Raw genomic sequence first — 15,059 nt, 5'->3', positions numbered from 1 at the left:
GAGAGGAACTTGAGGGTCAGCAGACATTCCATATTCCTTAGAATATTATGGGAAAATTTCTTTACCCCTGTTATTACCACTTTACCTGCCCCTTAGAAACTTCCCCCATCTTTTCCTTGCATCTTTATACTTGCCAGGAGAGGTAGATAACAGTTTTCTCCTAAGGCTTAAGACTCTATTGTTATAGGACACTTTCTAAACTTGTTCACAGTCTTTAAAATTCGTGTATTTTAGAAATCTATCTCCAGGCTTTACTGCTTAATGGAATTGCTATGACTACACTAGAGTGAGTGCTGTGCATACACTTTTCTGAAGGAGCCATTCATTTTAATATAGAGCAACAAGAAAGACAGCTGTGGATTAGATGAGGTTGGGGATTCTAGTTTTCATTCTATTTATTATTAAGGTATCTTAGTGTTCTACTACTGTAAAGAGACACCATGAACATAGCAATTCTTATAAAGAAAACACTTAATCAGGGCTTGCTTGCAGTTTCAGAGTTTTAGTCCATTATCGTCATGGTGGAGAGCATGGCAGCATGGAGCAGTAGTTGAGAGAGACATCCAGATCAGAGAGGAGGGGGCTGACTGACTGGGGCTTTTTGAAAGTTCAAAGCCTACCATGGAGCAGTAGTTGAGAGAGGCATCCAGATCAGAGGGGGAGAGAGAGAGAGAGAGAGAGAGAGAGAGAGAGAGAGAGAGAGAGAGAGAGAGAGAGAGAGAGAGAGAGAGAGAGAGAGGGCCTGACTGACTGGGGCTTTTTGAAAGTTCAAAGCCCACCCCAAGTGACATACCTACTCTAACAAGGACATAACTTTTAATTCTCCACAAACAGTGCCACTTTCTGATGACCAAGCATGTAAGTCTGAGTCTATGGGCCGCGTTCTTATTCAAAACACTATATCCCACTCCCTGACCCCTATAGGCTTGTACCCATATCATAATGCCAAAGTGTATTCATTATAACTTCCCTCAATCCTGTTTAAAACTTCAAAGTCTCTTCTGAGACTCGTGGCAATCATTTAACTATAAACCCCTGTAAAACCAAACTAAAAAATCAGATCACATACTTTCAACATACAATGGCATGAGATATACGCACCATTCCAAAAGTGAGATGAAAGGAGCATAGTGAGGACATACTGGACCAAAACAAGACCTAAAATCACCTGAGCAAACTCCAAACACACTGTGTCTCAATGTCTGATGTGAAAGTGTTCTTCAGATTACCAATTCCTTTCAGCTTTGTTGAATTCAACCTACTTTTCTCTCTTGGGCTGGTTTCACTCTCTGTTAGCAGCTCTCCTTGGCAGGTGTCCTATGACTCTGACATCTCCAACATCTTGGAGTCTCCAAGGCAATCCAGGCTTCACTTCCACAGCTTCACACAATGGCCTCTCTGAGCCTCCATGCTGGGACATCTCTGACATACACGATCAGCCTCAGCAGCTTTCATTAGTCACGGGAGGAGATTTCGTAGCTTCTGTCTTGTATCCTTGACTCTAAAGGCAGAACCATGTGGCTGAAGCTGCTTAGGCCTCTGCTTCCTGGGAACATGGCTTCTGTTTTAATTACATTTTCATCAGCTTTGTATTGTTGATGGATTTCTGAGATTTCTTCACTTTATAAGCTTTTCTTTAATTCCTTTTCACAAGTTGGAAGCTTAGTTGGATGGGTTTTTTCCCTGGCATCACCACTCCCTTTATTCTATTTAGCATAAGGCTTTTGTTTAATCTATTTATCTCCTTGATCATTGAACTTAGCTCCATTATACTTCCTGGGGCTTGTTTTCTCCTCTAGTTGTATATTTTATATTTTTCCTTGCTCAGTTTGTTTCTTTTCATTAAAGATATGCACAAAAGTAACCACTGATAACATCACAACAGCAAATACTAAACTGTCTTGAAATCTCCTGTGCCAGTGTCACTAAAGCAAAACTCTCCAATTCAGCTTTAGTCATAGTTTTTGGACAAGAGCAGAAAATAGCCACATTTTTCACTAGAATATCACAGGAATGGTCTCTAGGTTATTTTCTTATATTTTTCTCCTCAGAAACCTCTTGAGCTGAGTCATCATAATCTACATCACTCTCAGCACCACTGTCTTAGTATGGCCCATAAACTGCTCTCCTAGTCTGAAGTCACAAATCTATATTTCACCAACAAGCATCATGGTCTGCCCTGCCATAGCAATATCCCACTCCTGCTATCAACAACTTCTGTTTTAGTCAGTATTCTATTGCTGTGATGAAACACCATGACCACAGCATCTATTTTAATGAAAACATTTAATTGGGGGCTGGTTTACAATTTCAGAGGCTTAGTCCACTATCAGTATGGCCAGGAGCATAGTAGCATGCAAGCAGGCTTGGAGCAGTAGTTGAGAGCTGCATCTTGATCCATAGGCAGAGAGAGAGAGAGAGAGAGAGAGAGAGAGAGAGAGAGAGAGAGAGAGAGAGAGAGAGAGAGAGAGAGAGAGAGAGAGAGAGAGAGAGTCCTGGTGTGGACTTTTGAAACCTTAAATCCCACCCCTAGTGACATACTTTTCCCCAGCAAGGCCACACCTCCCAAATCTTTTCAAATTGTGGCACTCCCTGATGCCTAAACATGGGGGCCACCATAGGAGGTATCTATAAAATGGATATATATGTATACATGGGTCCATCATTGCCCTAACACACAATCCAAATGGAAGTTTAATCTGTAGGACTGGCAATGTCAAGAACTCTAAAACTCTTCTTTGGAGGATGTGTGGATGTATTTAGTGGTAGGAATATGGGAAGAGAATGCTGACAGATGAGAGCAACAACAAAGCTTTCTTCCTATTTACTGTGTCACATGAATCATGACCTAGTTCAGGCAGTAATTTTTGCAATGCTGTATAACAAATTACCATGAAAACCCACTTGCATAGAAGAATCATTTATTTGTTACTTCATTGTATGCGAGTTGGCTGTAAGTTAGTTGATCTAAGACAGAGTCAACTGGATTTGGTTATCAGGCTGTACATTGGATTTGGGTCATCTCTCATTTCTCAACATTCTTGGGCCTAAGGAATGAATATAGGTGTGTTCTTTCTATGGCAATGAGAAACACAACATGGCAAGCTCATTTCAGCCTCTGCTCACACTTGTTAAGTCCTTTGATTTGAGTCAATCATGTGGATAAGCCTGATATCCAGGTACAGAAGAATACTTCCCTCTATACTGAGGTCATAGGAAGGCTCCAGATATAGATGTATGGTATCAGGGAGGTAAAAAATCTAAGACCCATTATTTTGTTTAGCAAATTTTATGGTCTGGACACTGCAGTGCTCTCTAATGGTCTTATCACAGGGCTTTGGCATTGTGTGTTCAGATATTTGAAGCAACTACTAGATTGAAAGGCCAAGACTGTGATTTTTCATCTTTGATTTTTAGGACATAGTGAACTATATAGAACCTAGAACCATTGCAGTCCAACATGAACACATGGCTGCTCAATAAATGGAGTCTTCAAAAGAGAATTGAATTGAAATAATCCAAAGAAAGCCTTACAAAATGGGTCTTTTATCTGTCCATTAGATATTCTTTCCCTTAATACAGTACGCATAAAGTAGCTACAAGTTTTGTTTGAGTCTTCTTACATTCACAGTAAGATGCAATTTTGAAACATCTATCAACTAATCTTTCTTTTAAACATGAGATACTTGAATGGCAACATAAAAGAGTAATTGTGAATGTTGACTTTCCCAGTTGAATCTCATTGTTCAGTTTGGCCCCCTTTGCTAAGACTATTATTCTTCGTTCCTTAATAGTCAAAAGTCTATAGTTTATCCATTTTTCTTCTTTTACAACTCATTTTCTGCTGTCAAATTTGTTTCTAAACCATACACCATTATATCTAGCCCAGAAAGCTTTTGTACCTAGTTTAATGATTACACACAATCCATCTGCTCTCATCTCTTTTGGACTGCATAATACATACATCCTCAGCACTGTGACTGTTATACTTAGTGAAAACTGACTATGTGCCAATCACTGAGTTCCATCATATGCATTATCAAATTATGTGATGAAAAGGCTATGGAAGGCATTTGCCAGGAACCTTAAATTCTCCCTTCTCCATTCTCATGGAAAATGAACTGACCTTCATGATCCTGTTTCTTCTTTTGTAAGTGGAAGTTAACCATTGCCTAATCAATAAAGCAAAGGAGCTGTATGTAGAGATACATTAGAAATGCACCTCCCTGGGGTGAAGAGCACTTGACTGGTCTTTCAAAGGTCCTAAGTTCAATTCCCAGCAACCCCATGTTGGCTCACAACTGTCTGTAATGGAATCAGATTCTTTATTCTGGTGTGCATGGAGACAGAATACTCAAATATGTAAAATACATGAATAAATATATCTTTAAAAAAAGAAATGCACCATCCTAATCAAATCCTTAGGTGTTTTTACTAGAGTCCATTCTATTGCCCCCAGACTCTTGTGCTGCCAATATTACCATCAGCAGGAACCCTACTTCTTTGTTTCTGCTTTCCTTTGCTGACAAGGCACTCTTGGCCTTCCATCTGGAGAAGTTTCATTTCCCTTGAGCCTTTTTATTTGTTTGTTGAACAAACCACACATCACTAGCAATGTCATATTCCCAGGCATTCTCAGTGTCTCTTGAGTAGTTTCGCGTTTGGCCTCGAACTTCACTGTTTCCCAGGTGCTTTCCTCAAAAGAGATATAGACTGTGTTTGAGAATGTCTACACTGGCCAATGACTAAATGGGATGTGGGGCACTTCTGATTTATAAAGAGTTGATTTTTGTCGAATTGGTTCCAAGTAGTTGATTATTTTTAAAAATAATATTCTATTTGAAAAAGTGGTTGACACAGCTACTCAGGTTTATGGTTTCTCTTTGGGGCCTTCATCCTTCTCTTCATCTCTCCCTTTGCAGAGAAATAATGGTGAAACAAAGCAGGCAGAGCCCATGCTCTCTATTTTTCAGGCTCACTCTTGCACAAGTGTGTGTTTGTGCATACTCACAAGTGCATGTGTGCATGGCTGTGTGTGTGGGCACAGGTGTGCACATATGTGTGCATGTGTGTGCATTTGTGCATATCTCTGTGTGTGAATTGGTGATGGGCTTTTCTACTTAACTTATCTTGGTCTAATAGGAAAATCACAAAGGCAGACATTACATGCAAATGAAGCCTTTCCTAGTAATTTGAAAATAATTTGCAAAGTACTACAAAAATTAAACCATTGTTTGACCTATGGTTATGTAAGCATAATATTCCCACTCATACTTAGTGCCAGGTGCAGTGTAGTTTCGGCAAAATAATACCATCTATTATTTGAAATCAATGTTGTTAATTAGAATTGCAAGAGTGTTGCAGTTCTGTTCACATTAATTTGTAAATGTTTAAGGGGTTCAAAGATGCAGGCACACAAGTTGCAATATAAGGAATCTGTGTCCCTACCTTTGCATAGAATAAGCAATATCTTCACTAAATACTTTTATTTGAACAGGTACTCAAGAAAAAAATTGCTTCTGAAAGGCCCATGTACTGCTCAAGTTTGGATGGCATACAGACTTTAGCCTTTTCTCTGAGCCACCTTCAAAAGAGGTTAAGAAAGAAGGCATATGCCTACCCATTCTCTTGCCATTACCTTGGTGGGTCTAGGGGAATGGCCCAAATACAAACATGATATATCTTTGAAATCCAAGACTCTATGTCAAAAGTTAAATGCAAAGAGGAAAATGAACATGATTCTTTTTTATTTTTGAATATTACTTCATTCTTTATTTTATGTGTGTGCTTGCTTGTATGTATGCTAGTGTATCACCTAAGTTACCAGTGAGGTTACCAGAGACCAGAAGAGGGCTCAAATACCCTGGAACAGATGGCTATGAGCTACAGTGTGGGTGCTGGGAATTGAATCCCTCCAACCCAGGGTGCTCTGAAGAGCAACCAGTACTCTTAATCACTCAGCTATCTCTCCAGTCTTCCAAAAGTTTTTTGTTTTGTTTTGGTTTTTCAAGACAGGGTTTCTCTATGTAATTTTGTAGACCAGGGTGGTCTCGAACTCACAGAAATTCACCTGCCTCTGAGTGCTGGGATTAAGGGTGCATGCCACCACTACCTGGCACAAAAGTAATTTTTGAAGAGTTCTTCATATACAGCAGAATCATATTTTGTTCTCATAGATACAGATATATATGAAAAAGTAGAAGATAGACATACACACAGGCACATGGAGAGGAGAAATAAGGGGGAAGAGAGAGAGACTGTCCAGCAAACCAGCTCTTTGTTGGTTTTGATTGGCTCTGAGCAGGTTCAATGAGACAGTATCTGCCCTCTTGTGCTCTTGAAGTGCGCCCATCCCAGTCTTTCTCTGATGCTGTAGAAGAGGCACTGGGAAGGACCAACCCTGTTGTGTGTGCACTTTGAGAAGTACAACAGGAAAGGGCTCAACTGAATGGTCTGTTCATTATCCCCTAGGAAGGCAGTTTCCAGGTATATGTAATAAAGCTCCAAAGAACATCCAGCAGGGCAAAACAATCATTGCCTGTCACACTTGCCAGCTTTTTAATGTACTCTTATTAAGGCTTCCCATCCCACCCCTTCTCATTGTGTTTCTGCTTTACTTCTGTTTCCAATATACTACCTGCATGTCAGCCTTTGTCTCAGCCTCTTGGCCCTAAGGAATAAAACAATTGCTGAAAAGCAGGTGAGGCAAGTTGTTCTGGTGCTCAATTGCAGAAAAAAGATTCAATACGTCCATCTTACATTTTGATTCTTTTATTATTATGTCATTACCTTTAACTATGATATTATATTGTTTATAATTACCTATTGGTACAAGTAATACACAAGCAGGTTGTCAACATGATCATTGTTTTGTTTTAGAGGTAGTATTTTACTATGTAGCTGATGCTGGCGTGGAGTGTGCTACGCAGTCTAGCATAGCCTATAACTTATGATTCACCAGGTTCAGCCTCCTCAGTACTGGAATTACAAGTAGGTGCCACGGCATCTTATGTATGGAGATTAGTAAACGGACACTATATATGCCTATTCATGTATCACAGAGCTACAGCTTTCCAAATACTCTGTCCCATAAAAAACTTGCATGTGATTTACGCACTGTGTTTTTAACTTGACTGCATTTGCATCTACTAGAAATCATTGCTTTGAGTGTAAAATGGTAAAAAGAAATTTGAAAGCCAGTTTGACAGTTTTTTATGAAATTAAACCTAGGTTTGCCATAAGACTCTACAATTCCTCTCCTCGATATTTCCCCCAAGAAAAATGGAACTGAATTCATGCAAAGACTCACACAACAATCTTCTCAAGTCTTTAATGATAAATTTTCATCAGTGGGGAATGGTCCAAAAGCCTGCTCTGTGTCTACAGTGGAGTGATGTCTAGTGATCATGCAAACAAAGTGGGTGCATCTCCAAATCAAATGGCAGAGGAAGCCGGGCAGACAGTAGGAGTCAGCTGCACTGAACCTCTGAAAACAATAAATCTATATTTTAGTGACATAGACAGCTTAGTGTTTGGTGTGGGCACGAGCATTTGCTGTGAGCAGCAGAGGTCAAATATGGAAGATGATGGAAATGATCTGTATCTTGGTTGTGGTGGTCTTTCTACAGCTGGATATGTCTGCTAAAATGCAGGCACATTTAAATTATTTGTTTGTATTTATTTAGTTACGGGGAGAGTAGGTGGCATGCAGGCCATGTTGTCAAGCGTCTTTACCCACTGAGCCATCTTGTTAGCAACCATTTTGCTTTGTATTTGAAAAAAGCTGATTCATAATGTGGAAAGCAGTTTCTAAATTAAAAGGAGCAGTTTTTCAAGTGCTGTCACTAGGATCAGTGCTTTTGCAAGATGTGACTTTTCCCCCTGATGACATCACAGTGCCTTCTCTTGTATTAGAAACTTAAGCGTGCTTAGTGATAAAACTGTGGTCAGTGTCAGTCTAGGACATCTGCCCTCTTACTTCAAACCTGCTTCCTGGATTTCTCAGTGTTGTCTGTAAATAGCTTCCTTGCTTTCACAACTTACAGTAAAACAGGCCTTGATCTGGTTGCCTTTGACTAGGGTTGTGATGTCCTTCAATTCAGTTCAGAGTTGCCATACAGAGGGTGCTTGTGTAGATCTATGGTTTAACCCTAGACTTCTCATGAGATTGAAGAGAATTAATTTTAATCAGTTTCTTCAAATTATCATTCTATACTTGGAAGGAATCCTCAAACCCTGGTACCTCATTCTAGTGGTCCTTGCTACTGTATCTACCTGTGAGCCCACCAATCATGGAAGCTATGCTGATGTTCGCGATCTTTGACGTGGGGAGGTAAACTGTTGGGCAATTCGTGTGCCATTTTTTCCTTGCTTGCCATCTTCTTCTGTAGGAAGGAATGCTGACAGTTGATCAGGCTGCCTCATTAGAATTCACTGGGTGTACTGATTCCTCTGTTAAATGAGGAGGGAATTTGTGCACCGAGGGGGTGGACAAGAAGTCTATTCTGTCAGAAGTCTGTTTCCTTCCTGATTTGCTGGTCAGGGATACATCCCACAATGGCCTGTACCAGAAGACATCAGGACACACCCCACCACTCCCTCACCAATATGGACTTATTTCAACATGTTGCACATACCACATATTCCTTTTGAAAAAAATGATGGCTCCTTTTTATCCTCCCTCAGAATACAAAACCTCATGTCAAACTGGTATTCCTTTATTTTACGAGGCCCTTATCCATGGGACTTTTGACCCTTCACTAAAAGGGGTAAAGGAAAGAGAGAATTTTCATTTAAGTTACATTGAAGCTTTAGCATTCTGCCTGTGATCACACCACAGGAAAATAGTCTCTGCAGTAATTTGCCTGATACAACGCAGAGCAAGATTTGCACTTTTCCTCCAGTTCTGTGCATTACTGTTCACAACTACAGGGAGTTAAGACCACCAGGTTAAGCCCTTTTGTTTTATGGAGGCAGAAGGCAAAAGGAATATTATTGTTACCCTAGTTGTAGAACAGAAACAGCAGACGAATTCTAAAGACCACTTTCCTAAGAGAGGATGTCGACCCTTGCCAAAACCATGCCATAGCGATCCTAAGTTTTAGATTCTAAATGTTCCTCTTTAATCTTTTTTTGGCAAATTTTGAATCAAAGTGGTTTATGAATAATGACATGATTGCGTGTGCATGGAAATAATTCAGGGTGATTTACCAACCTCAAGGGAGATGGAGCCCTTGTCTCAGAAGCCCCGAAGGGCTGTGCCTTTTACTTGAAGCTATTTGGAGGCATAGAATGGTGTCCTCATTAGAACAGGAAGGGGACTAGCATATTACAATCAAACATGAGGGAAGGTTGCTGAAGAATCTAGTGATATGGAGAATACAGGATGTCTCCTTCTCTTTCATCTCCTTTAAATTTGCCCTTCATTTTTTGTTCCTCTTATTTTCAAACTAAAAGGAACATGTTGCTTGGGAAATTCAGACAAGAAAGAGATTCACTTTACCACAGTTGTGTGTTCCTATGTGTATTAATTATCTTCCATTGCTGTGGTAAAGAGTAACATGAAAAGAACCTCAGCAGAGGACAGAGTTGTCTTACATCCATTCCAGGTGCTTTACCCCGTAGCCACTGGGACCTGTGTTTCTGGATCTGTGGTGAGGCAGAACATCCTGGTGGCATACTTGTGAAGAGGAGGCCATTCACCTCATTGCATACAGGAAATAGAGAAACAAGACAGGAAGAGGAGAGGGGAAAGCCGCTCTTAAGAACTCAGCCTTAGTGAACCACTTCCTCCAGCTATGCTCTACTTTCTAAGTTTCCAGACATTCCTCAAATAATATCACCAATCCAGGATGAATACATTAGCCAGTGAGAGCAACATTACATATTGAAACTGTGGTACTATGGAATAAACCATCCTAAAACTTAGCAGTGAAAGGAAAAGATCTGAACCTGATATTTAGGTAAGACTTGGAAGGGACAACATAACTCTGTTCTTTGAGATTCCTGAACCTTAGCAAGGAAGAACTAGATGGTCAAGGACCTGGCTAAGTACTCACTTCTATTTCTTTTATATGTTTCAAGTTCTCTCAATGTAGTCACTCCATATGTTCTTTCCAACACTATGGAAACTACTGGATAGCCAGACTCCTTATATGATGCCTTAGTTATGATTCCTATTGCTGTGGTAAAACACTCTGGCAAAAGCTACTGAAGGGAGCAAGGTATTATCATAGCTACAATGTGAGGGGGTCATTCCATCATAGTGGGGAAAATCAGGAGACCAGCTGGTCATATTGCATTGGAAGTCAGGAAGCAGAGACTGAACAGGAAGTGGGGTCGTCATGTATAAAACCTTAAGGCTTGTCCCCAGTGACCCACTTCCTCCAGGAAGACTCAATCACCTAAAGGTTCTCCCACCTTGCTAAACAGCACCACCAGATGGAAAACAAGTGTTTGAACACAAGGGCCTATGGAGGACAATTTCATATTCAGACCACAGCACATGGTAGTAGTCTCCACCCACCTAAGCATCCCAAGAAGCCTGGTAGAAACTGCTGCTTGTTTTCTCTTGACATAGCCTCAGAAGTCTCAAAGCAACACTTCTACTTGTGTGTTTTTGGGTAAGCAAGTTGTTGAGTTAAACCCAAATCCAACAAGTCTTTTGACTCTCCTCCTTGGGAAGAAAAGAAAGACTATTTGATAACTTTAAATTTATCCCCAGGACCATATTTACAAATGTTAGCCACATGCCTTAGAGGTAACTTACATTAACATAGTGGTGTGCATTTGACCACATGTAAGAAGCTATGCATTGGGTGTTGATTTGATTCTATTTATGTTTTGTTCGACTTTAGTAAGAGGTGAGGAGAGGCGTTTACTGTGGATTCTGCTGCAGCCAGCATTCCAACAACATAGGTCTCTTGAGACTTTTATCAATGGTTTTACACTAAAAAATTCCACGATGAGTGTTCACAGTGGTCTGTCTGGTGCTCTGAGTAACTCAAAGAGCTATAATCACACACATTATCTTATTTTGTATTCTCAGATGCTCCGTGATATCAGTACAGCAGAAATGTGTCTTACCTTCTTGGGAAAATGAAATGGATGGTACTTTAATCCTCATTTTCCAGATGAATTCAGGGATGTTAGCCAACCTACTAAAGTCACCTAGCTAGTGACTGAAAAGACCAGCTTCAAGTCCCATCAGTCTGGCACCCCAATCCATCCCTGAACTTTCATTTATCACTCGATTGTAGAAGATCAAACCAAAACATCAGAAATTACCTTCCATGCTTCATTCCCCAGGGTAGTTACAACAGGCACAGAAGCATGGCATTCCCATAGTCTGGAGTGTTAACCTTTCATGAAGTGTGTTTTGTGTTGCTTCTACTTGTGGGAGCTAGCTCCACTGGCACAACATTTTGAGTAATGTTTAAGGGGAGTAAGGATATTATTGATATTGTTGACTGGAGAGGGCTGGGGAAAAGTCTTGAAAACTAAATACATTGAAAGCAATCAGATTCTGAAATTGAAACAGGGTTTCAAGTAATTATGCCACAGTAAATTTTTTGTATTGATTATTTCATTGCTTCTACTGGAGATGTGAAAGAACTACAGACATACAATTAGGCTGGTTATGGAATAAGTTCTATTTCTCTTTTGTCATCTATTTCTGCATTTTACTTTCATTTGGTTCAACATTCATTCACCACTGGACCCATCCAGTAATATCATTCCTAATGAGCTGAGTCATTAAGATCAGGTGCTTTCTGGATTTGATTGGCAATCATGCAATGTTCAAAGCAGAGTGCTTCTGTTTGGTTCCACATAGATTTCTCCAATTATGTTTCTATTGTCCTACCTCTTTTTGTTCCCCTGGACTCTTTCTTAAATGCATACTGGGGTGGAGTATATCTCTCAGTTCAGCCACAGACTACAAAGGTTTTGCAGAAGCATTCTGCAAAATGCTTCTAGAAAAAAGAATGTGTACTGCTTCCAAGTATGTATAAATGGCCTTGACCCATGGGTGCCTGTTATTGTTAAGATAGAATGAGCTCGAGCCCCTCCAAGACCCCAACCCCAGGGAGCCCAGCTTCAGGTGAGATTGGGTCTCCAGCGGGGACCGCCCGCCCATCACCCATCCCCCCACGATCTTCTGGGCTACTCCCGGCATCCAGAAGACCCACCCACACAGGAAAGAGATCAGCCCCTCCAAGACCCCAACCCAGCGAGCCCAGCTTCAGGTGAGATTGGGTCTCCGGCTGGGACCTCCCGCCCATCACCCATCCCCCTCCATCTTCGGGGCCGCCCCCGGCTGCCAGAAGAGCCGCCCACACAGGAAAGAGATCAGCCCCTCCAAGACCCCAACCCCAGGGAGCCCAGCTTCAGGTGAGATTGGGTCTCCAGCGGGGACCGCCCGCCCATCACCCATCCCCCCACGATCTTCTGGGCTACTCCCGGCATCCAGAAGACCCACCCACACAGGAAAGAGATCAGCCCCTCCAAGACCCCAACCCAGCGAGCCCAGCTTCAGGTGAGATTGGGTCTCCGGCTGGGACCTCCCGCCCATCACCCATCCCCCTCCATCTTCGGGGCCACTCCCGGGTTCCAGAAGAGCCGCCCACACAGGAAAGAGATCAGCCCCTCCAAGACCCCAACTCCAGGGAGCCCAGCTTCAGGTGAGATTGGGTCTCCGGCTGGGACCTCCCGCCCATCACCCATCCCCCTCCATCTTCGGGGCCGCCCCCGGCTGCCAGAAGAGCCGCCCACACAGGAAAGAGATCAGCCCCTCCAAGACCCCAACCCCAGGGAGCCCAGCTTCAGGTGAGATTGGGTCTCCAGCGGGGACCGCCCGCCCATCACCCATCCCCCCACGATCTTCTGGGCTACTCCCGGCATCCAGAAGACCCACCCACACAGGAAAGAGATCAGCCCCTCCAAGACCCCAACCCAGCGAGCCCAGCTTCAGGTGAGATTGGGTCTCTGGCTGGGACCTCCCGCCCATCACCCATCCCCCTCCATCTTCGGGGCCGCTCCCGGGTTCCAGAAGAGCCGCCCACACAGGAAAGAGATCAGCCCCTCCAAGACCCCAACTCCAGGGAGCCCAGCTTCAGGTGAGATTGGGTCTCCGGCTGGGACCGCCCGCCCATCACCCATCCCCCTCCATCATCGGGGCCGCTCCTGGATTCCAGAAGAGCCGCCCACACAGGAAAGACATCAGGCCCTCCAAGACCCCAACCCCAGCGAGTCCAGCTTCAGCATCCCCAGCTTCAGCCCGCAGTAAGGAAGGAGACCAGTGGAGACGGAAAGACCCCACCAGCACCCACTGGAAGAAGAGATGGGAAGAAGACAGAATAAGAGATCACTCAGCAATAGAAACACCAACATGACCCCACCAGAATCCAGGGATCCAACACCAGCAAGTCCCGAAAAGCACTACATAGATGAAGAAGAGGAGACAGACCTTAAAAATTATTTCATGAAGATGATGGAGAGCCTCAAAGAAGAAACGAGGAAATCCCTTAAAGAAATAGAAGAAAAAACAAACAAAAAAATCCATGAAATGGGGGAAAAATTCAAGAAATAAACAAATCTCTCAAAGAATCTAAAGAGCACCAAGAAAAAACAACCAAGAAAATTAAGGAAACAGCTCAAACAGTTGAAGGATTGAAAGCTGAAATAGAAACGATAAAGAAAACACAGAAGGAAGGGATGCTGGAAATAGAAAAGCTCGGTAAACGGTCTGGAACTACAGATGCAAGTATCACCAATAGAATACAAGAGATAGAAGAGAGAATCTCAGGTGTTGAAGACTCATTAGAGGATATAGAGTCGTCAACCAAAGAAAATCTCAAAACCAACAAATCCTTAACACAAAATATCCAGGAAATATGGGACACCATGAAGAAGCCAAACCTGAGAATAATAGGTATAGAAGAAGGTGAAGAACTTCAACTTAAAGGTACAGAAAACATATTCAACAAAATCATAGAAGAAAACTTCCCTAACCTAAAGAAAGATATGCCTATGAAAGTACAAGAATCTTACAGAACACCAAATAGGCTTGACCAGAAAAAGAAGTCACCTCGCCATATAATAATCAAAACATCAAACCTACAGAGCAAAGAGAAAATATTAAGAGCAGCTAAAGAAAAAGGCCAAGTAACATACAAAGGCAGACCTATCCGAATTACACCTGACTTCTCAATGGAAACGATGAAAGCCAGAAGATCCTGGTCAGATGTCCTACAAACGCTAAGGGAACAAGGATGCCAGCCCAGACTACTATATCCAGCAAAGCTCTCAATTACCATAGATGGAGAAAACAAAATATTCCATGACAAAGCCAGATTTAAACAATACGTATCCATGAATCCAGCTCTACAGAAAATGCTAGAAGGAAAACCTAGAGCCAAGGAAGATAACTACATTCACAAAGACACAGGCAATATATAATCATACTTTACAAAACACTAAAAGAAAAAGGGAGGAGAAACAACACAAAATAACTTCACTAACAATAAATCAAGCGCAAACAAGGATCACCAATCAATGGTCATTAATATCCCTCAATGTCAACGGCCTCAACTTGCCTATAAAAAGACACAGACTAGCAGAATGGATACGAAGACAGAACCCTTCCTTCTGCTGCATACAAGAAACACATCTCAACAACAAAGACAGACGTTATCTCAGAGTAAAGGGCTGGGAAAAGATCTTCCAATCAAACGGCCCCAAGAAACAAGCGGGCGTAGCAATCCTAATATCTAACAAATTAGACTTCAAATTAAAATCAATCAAAAGAGATGAAGAAGGGCACTTCATATTCATCAAAGGAAAAATACATCAAGACGAAGTCTCGATTTTAAACATCTACACCACAAATACAAAGGCACCTACATTCGTGAAAGAAACATTACTAAAGCTCAAAATGCACATAAAATCTCACACACTAATAGCAGGAGACTTCAACACTCCGCTCTCACCGCTAGACAGGACCTCCAGACAGAAACTTAACAAAGAAACAAAAGAATTAATAGAAGTTATGACCCAACTGG

The sequence above is a fragment of the Mesocricetus auratus genome, unplaced genomic scaffold (assembly GCF_017639785.1).
Source record: "Mesocricetus auratus isolate SY011 unplaced genomic scaffold, BCM_Maur_2.0 Super-Scaffold_100033, whole genome shotgun sequence".
Taxonomy (NCBI): Eukaryota; Metazoa; Chordata; class Mammalia; order Rodentia; family Cricetidae; genus Mesocricetus; species Mesocricetus auratus.
Note: the sequence above shows the minus strand (reverse complement) of the source record.